The following is a 7,782-nucleotide window of genomic DNA, read 5'->3' as shown; positions in this document are numbered from 1 at the left end:
CCGAGTATAATATATATATTTATATATATATAGTTTTCTATAACTATTAATTGAATAAGGTATATTTGATAGTTTTGAATAATAATCAAAATGATTTTCGATTATTCAAATAAAGATCGAACTTTCGTATAAGTATGTCTTTTTTTATTTATTATTTGTTTCAAGTATGAGTTTTAAAACTTCTACTTCAATTATTTTAATAAAGATTATCTTTATGGGAATATTATTTAAATAATAATATTCAGATATTTTCTAATATATCGGGATTGATTTATTTTATTAAATCATCATTACTCTAAACATTCTTTAAAATGTTTTCGAGTCTTCAAAATAATTTTAAAAGTTAGAGCGGATCCCAAAACTCATTTTTAGATTTAAGATCTTCCTTTCGAAGGGGATTTAAATACTCGCTCAAAACCTGAGGGATCTGGCTCTGTAGTGTATTTTATATTCGCAATGAAGTTGTTGTTTTGAGAAAACATTTTGATTACTTGCCCAACGTTCGGGAAGTAAGTCCATTTATTTGAGTTGGTGTAAGCAACATGGGCTCAGTGGGCATCCATAAAAGTGTAAGTGGCTCAGTGGGAGTCCATCAATGCGTAAGTGGCTGAGTGGCAGTCCAACATAAGGTCCTAATGCGGCCAGGGTGATGACCAGTGGGGGATTCATCCATCTACTGGTTGAAAAGGTGACTTAATTGGTATCTTTTCCTGATCAGCAAGATATCAGGTTTATGCCAAAATTCTCTTCTTTCCAAACAACTCTGTTTATACTTGTCATGACAGAGGTTTTCAGGGAATGTATGAGATATATATATAGGTGTATATATATATCGGGACTTAATGAAGTATCTCGTAACTTCATTTCTTTTGAATGATATTTCAAAGATTGAATTTATTCAAGTCTTATCTTGTAGTCTCATCTATGTGATGAATGTTGCGGTTGAGGATGTTATCCCAGAAGGGATTGTTGCTGAGGAGGATCTCGTGGAGATTCCTGACGAGAATAAAGAGAGGACCGCTGAGGAATTGATGACCGTACTTAGGGCGACTACCAGAGCTAGAATGGCCGTGAGGGTGGCACTAGAGGATGAAGAGTTACCAAGGGCATAGAGGATAATGAGGACAGAAGGAGTGGGGCCTTCCACAACACCAATTATACCAGTATCAGACCCTCTCCCAGAGGTTCCTGTAGACATCCATGAGGTTCCACCAATTCATGTTCCCTCCCCTATACAGAGCCCAACACCTACTGAGGAAATGCAACATTTATCTCCTGCATCATTATCACCTGATACCGTGCTTGGTTATCCATTTGGATCTCCTGGGTCTGCACCTCCTGCACCCCATGAAATGCTAGATGCTACCGTTCAGGCTTCTCTTATCGCTGATTATTATATGACTTTGGGTGGCCTGTCTGAGGCCCGTAATGTTAGAGGTGATATGTTGGATCGACTTACTGCACCAAGGATTGAAGGCGGGGTACTTCTGGCAGGATTAGCTTATAGTATGGATAGGATTGAGGCTGCCACCCGAATTATAGCTAGAGGCCATCTTGAGGGCCAGATTGATCCAGCTTTACTTGCGATTATCTTAGGCCTCATCACCGCTTTATTGGAGCAGGTTAGGGATGTTTTGCGTACCCGCATTTCTTGATCCACAATAGTGTGTAGTCAGAGCGATCAGACAAGGATTTCATGTAGCACCGCTTTTGGAGGATTAGCCTAAGTTATGAATGATTAGTTTTAATGACTAGATGATTATCTGTGGTAGTACTTTTGGGATAGAAACGATCAAATCAAATGATGTAATTCTCTTTCATGTGTTCAGTTGTTGTACCCTCGAACAAATGGTTATGTATATATTCGTTCCTTTCAGTTCAGATCAGTTTATTTATGATAAGTTCATATTGTTAATTGCACTATTAACACTTAAGAGTGTCATGAAGTTTATAGAACTTGAGAATTCATAATTTACGATCATGTAAGGACTGAACGAGGGAAAGACTTAAGCAAAGTAAGTAAGACAAATATCAAGAGATTCTCAAAAAAATTCCAAGCATTATGCCCCCGCGAGGAATAAGATTTGGGACAAACCCTGAATGTGATAATCAGGGAGGTTGCAATCAAGATATAAGGAACCCAAAACATAATAAAGTGGAAAATGAGGATTTTAAAATATAAGATGACCCCGATTATGGGGAGTAGGAAAAAATATTTAGACTGAGAAAACAGAACTCGAGCAAGGAAGGGAGCACCAAGACGGTACTCCTATGAGGCAATTCATGGACCTGCCTAAACAAAACTAATACTTTTACCCCCAAACACTACCCTGAGGAAACAATATGGTGTGAAATTCTTTCAGGACCTTTAAGTCGTTAAGCTCTCAGAATTCCAAGGAACAAGTTGACCCAGTCGAGGCAAGAGCCTGGCTAAAGGAAATAGAGAAATCATTTGAGATCCTAAATAATTGACGAAGTGTAAAAGACTGTTTTTTTCCCACTTACCTTCCTAAGAGAGAGGCCACGCGCTGGTGGAAGGCTAAGGAAGATAGAGAGAAAGTGTAGAAGTTTTAAAACCAGGGCAAAGGCGGACGAGTATGATGAATTATGAATCTAAGTTGTAAAAGTTGGCAAGATTCGTCCTGAGGACACGAATCCCAGAACGACGTGATGTTTGAAGTCAATGATTAGTGGGTTCATGAAATGATTGTAATAGAAAGGAAAATAAAAAGAAACTTAAGTGGAAAGGAATATAAAGGCAATAGAGTTTGAGGAATGATAAGGGAGTTGGGTATGAGGAAACCCTAAAGACTCGTAGTAATAGAAATAGAAAATTTTGTGATCATCAGGATGAAGGTGATTCACCATGAGTTAAAGTTGATGGTTGAAGGCATAAATGATATATATATATATATATATATTTTATCCCCTTTAAGTTGCGAGTATTTGATGAAACTCCGAGATAGATCGATGGATTAATAAGGGAACACGGATGGACTGAGGAGACAGGAAAGCAAGAAATTAAAAAATGGGATGAGGGAAGTGACCTTCTAGAATGTTTTAGTAAAAAGAAGTTCACGTTGAACATGACCAATATCTTCCAGAACATCCCTGTTATCACTACCAAATCAGGAAAGAAAAGCGGATAACCATTGTTATCTTTTGGAGGCCATATGGATTGACCTCATTTTGGATAAGGATGTTTTTGTGAAATTAGGCATAGACTATCGAGGTGAGAATGATTGAATAAGATACCCTTATAGGGATTTATGACTTTATTTATCTATGGAATGATGCAAGTACCTTTTAAAAGTGGAATTAAGGATAGAACCTCGATAACTTGAGATGAACCATGGAGGGAATGCATAAAGGTTATCATTTTACCCTTAATAGGGACATTACGAGTTTGGGTAGTATGGAATGAAGGATTAAGGCAACAACAACCTTTAAGGATCAGTGCAAAAAAATTTCAGAAGTACATAGACAATGGTTCTAGTATTAGTAAATGGTATTTTGATATGCCCTGTATCTAGGGAATACAGGAGGGACGATTCAAGGATAACCTTAGAGGTTTTACAAGGAGAAAGGTAATATTCAAAGTTCTGAAGAATAGAAATTTTGATAAGGGAAATATGACATAATTATAATAATTCCAGGTAGGCACGTGTTGAACCATAAGAAAGTATAGATCGACCCAATGAGGGTCAATATTGGTGAAAACAAGAAGGACCCAAGATAAGAGACGTCTTAAGTATGATCGAGAGTCAGTCGTGACAATGTTCACATCTAAAAAGTGAGGCAATAACTTATGGAAAAATGGTGATATATTTTTTTTCTCACCAAGGCTTAAGGAAGAGCATTTGCACACAAGCAGTGATTGAAAATGAGGTAGAAAAATTAGATGGAGATCATTCAAAAGACATTGATTATAAGGAACTATTACTATCAGGAAAGGCCAATGAGGTGGCCGACACTCTAAGTGTAAGAGAGAAATTATAGGCGCTCATGCCAGAGGAATACAGTGATGATGGTTAAAGCCGTGAAGGTTGTATTATGGTGTGAAAGATTCACATTCCTTCTGATGATTGTGCAATACTCAACCGTAATAGTAGTTTGGTAAAGATTTAATTCATATAATTGTCATGAGCGGGTTATCTATCTTAGAAGGTCCTATCTAGAGAATAAGCCAGGACCATGTTACGAAAGAACTTAATGAACCTTTGAGCTTCATGTTTCCTAATAATGACATATGGTTAATAATGGTATTAACCTGATATCGTTGCTTTCATTGAAACCCTTCTACAATTTTATCTGCTTCATGTCATATGTACATTAAGTTCAGGAGTGTTCTTCATGAATCATGAACGGTGATCATGTTGCCTCCTTAGAAGAATTGGATACGATATCTATGGACTTTGTATGGTTAGATATTATGATTTTATGGAAAATGAATGACTATAGTAGGTCTGTGGTGGACTATAGTAATGCATCAACGATTCTTTGAATAATGAGCCGATTACAACTGTGAGATTTGTATTGTAATGGATGTTGAGATTGAGTACCACTAATCGGGTTGTGGTGATGTATAAGTTATCATTGATAGACTAATTAAGTCGATTATCTACCTATTGAATATTTATTCCTTCTTATCAATAAAGAGTAGTATTACTATAGGAAGAAGGTTGCGGTATAACAATGGATTCTAGTAACTATGATGTCTAGAATGAAATCTGAGATTCTATTTTCGCTGTCGAGGGAGTTTCAACGGTGATTGTTTTTAAGCTCGAGCAAGAGCATGGGTCCATAGAATGATGGACGGAATAGGGAAAAATTCAGGAACATGAATTGTGATGCTATAATACTTGATGTTGAGATATATACATATCTATATTTTGTTCTCCTGTGATAAACCTCTATAGTTCAGGGGTAGACTCCAAGCCAGATGTTTTGTGGCAATATTCTTTATATAATTCTCTTAAATTCTTCCTTTTCTCTTCTTTTCATTTTCGTGTAAACTGAGAAGAACAACCCTTCCAGAAGGGGAGGTATTGCCAATTGACTATCTATCTATGTGATAGAAGCCTAGTAGGATAACACATGTTGTTAGATTGCTTATCAAGTACTAAAGGTTGGCCACCTTCTGTACTAACTATGCAATAGAACAAGTGTTCATGATCAAAGTGATCTCTCAATAAATTCTTTACTTCTATATGATTGATCAAACTTTGGAAGATGGAAGCAGCTAGAGATGAAGTGGTATTAGTACGGTGGTATTCCAAATCTAACGCGTTCGTGATACTAAGTTTGAGGCGGTTATTAAAAGGTTATAAAACGCTAACGAGCAAAAGTTTAACCTGTATAATATTAGGTACGGAAGGTAGTATCAATTACGAACTATAAAAGAGTAGGTATTGAGAAGCAAAAGCTATAACGCTAGAAACTATGATGAGAGTCTGTGCAATAGACTTGAAAGAATTTTGGAATGATCACTTACCACAGATTGAGTTTTCTTACGACAATAGATCATATGTCAGTATCAAGATGTCGCCTTATGAGATCCTTGAGGGAAGACAATGTCGATCTCCCTTATCTTAGGATGAAGTTGTTGAGCACAAGATGCTCGGACTATCCGTGGTCCAAAGGACCAAGGATATAATATATCTAATCAGAGGACGGTTGGTAGTAGCCCAAGATGGACATAAGAAGTATGCTGATTTAACAACGAAAGGACACAGAGTATGAAATACGGGACCTAGTGTTGTTAAAGGTATCCCCTTGGAAAGCCTTGGAAAGGATTGATGAGGTTCGGAAAGAAAGGAAAGCTAAGTCCACGATTTGTTGGACCCTCGGATATATTAAGACGTATTGGGAAGTTATCAAATGAACCAGTCCTAGCCCCGAACTTGCAACAAGTTCGCGGTGAGTTCCAAGTATCAACGTTAAGGAAGTATGATCCATAGGCGAGACACATAGGGGAATATGAACACGTAAACCTCCGACCAGACTTAACCTATGTGGAGCAACCGGTGAGGGTTATGAATCAAAAAGGAGCAAGTGCTTAAGAAGATGGTTATCAAACTAGTCAGAGTTTGGTGGTAGAACCACCATGAGGGAAAAATTGACTTGAGTTAGAAAGTGCGATGCTAGAAAAGTATCCCAATTCATTTTCTATCTGATTCCGGGACGGAATCCTTTTAAGGAGGGGAGACTATAATAACCCCAATTTTTAGAAATTTTTGAAACCCTGATGAATAATAACTTTTGCTGATGATGCTGATTAAGGAAAATTATCAGACCACGCTATATATGAGTCCTTTTATCGAAATTCTGAGTTTGTATTAGTATTCTATAATGAGGATGAGTGTATGTAAAAGTCGCCAGAATTCGAAACCGGACACTTTCATTTTTCTCAAGAATCCACCGAACACTGAAGGAATTAATTTTGAAGGAATTATGTGGAAGAAATTATGTGGAAGGAATTAGAATTAAGGATTTAAACCCAAGAATTATAAAAGGTGATTAAAGTAGGAATAAAGGATATAAAGAAGGATTTATAGAGCCCCTGACAATGAAACCACAAATATATTTTCTCGAACGATTAACGAGAACGAACGATAAACGAATCGTAAAATAATTAAACGACTAAGTAATGCAAGTGGCAAGGAGGATGAGCTCATTGGTGACCAAACAAGCTTATGTCACCTTCCACTCACATTAATCAACCAATAACAAAACAAATATCTTCTCATCACTTCCTTATCACCACAAACCAAGTCAAACACTTTCTCTCCCCCATTTTTATCAATGAACACGAGAGGAAAGAGAGATGAAAATGGAGGAAGATGAAATGCTTGTATCTTGAGTTTCCCTTGGCCGTTTTTCACGTTCTACCTATCAAATCGAAGCCCTCGAGAAAATCTACATATTTAAGGTAACCACTCTCCTCACCTTCTTCATTCTCAATTCCGTATTTAATGTTTTATAGTTCAGATGAATAGTTAACTCAAGAACTAATATTGTGTTCTTGATTTTGATTTGAGGTTTTGATCATTATAAGGATAGTTAAGGATCATCTAAGGTTTGTTAAGCATTACCCACTCTCCAAGGAAGGTATAAACTCTAGAATCTTGATCTTAACTTTGAGTTTTGTTTAAGATTTGTGGTTAAAAGTGATGAGTAGTTTGATTATGTATGTATAGTTAGTTAATGGTTGATTTTTGGTGGTTATTGTTGTTGGTTGAAAACATTGGAGGAGTGGTTTGAAATGATTTGGTTATGAAAGATTTTTGATTTGGTTAAGTATTATATTACAAGGTCTTGATTGGTTGATGCTTGGTTGTTGTTTTGGTATAGTCTAGAAGTGGAAAAACATGTAAACGTAGCCGTCGTAATGCTCGATTTCTTTTAAACCAAACTTGCACTAGACAGTAGGCACGCAAGCCTCACTGTCCAGACCCGACCCACACCATGACTAGATTGAGCATGTTGTAAACTTCATTTTGATATGTGGTTCGCCTAAAACGGACTTACGATTTAGGAGAAACGACCGTTTTAGTAAAAGGCGTTTCGCGGAGATACTTTTACTAAACGCCGAACTTGTAAAATGTTTTCGGAAATCGTAAAAGGCTTCGTTGGTCCCGAAACTTTTTATAACCTGTACGGGACAATAAATAAGAGTCTTGAGTTGGAGTCTCCTTAAAAATGTTATTTCTCAATTTAATGAAAATAGTGGAGCCGAGGGTGCGTTAGCGACGCTATTAGTAAACAACCTAGTAGTCGAGC

Source organism: Apium graveolens, chromosome 4 (genome assembly GCF_009905375.1).
Source record: "Apium graveolens cultivar Ventura chromosome 4, ASM990537v1, whole genome shotgun sequence".
NCBI classification, from domain to species: Eukaryota; Viridiplantae; Streptophyta; class Magnoliopsida; order Apiales; family Apiaceae; genus Apium; species Apium graveolens.
Note: the sequence above shows the minus strand (reverse complement) of the source record.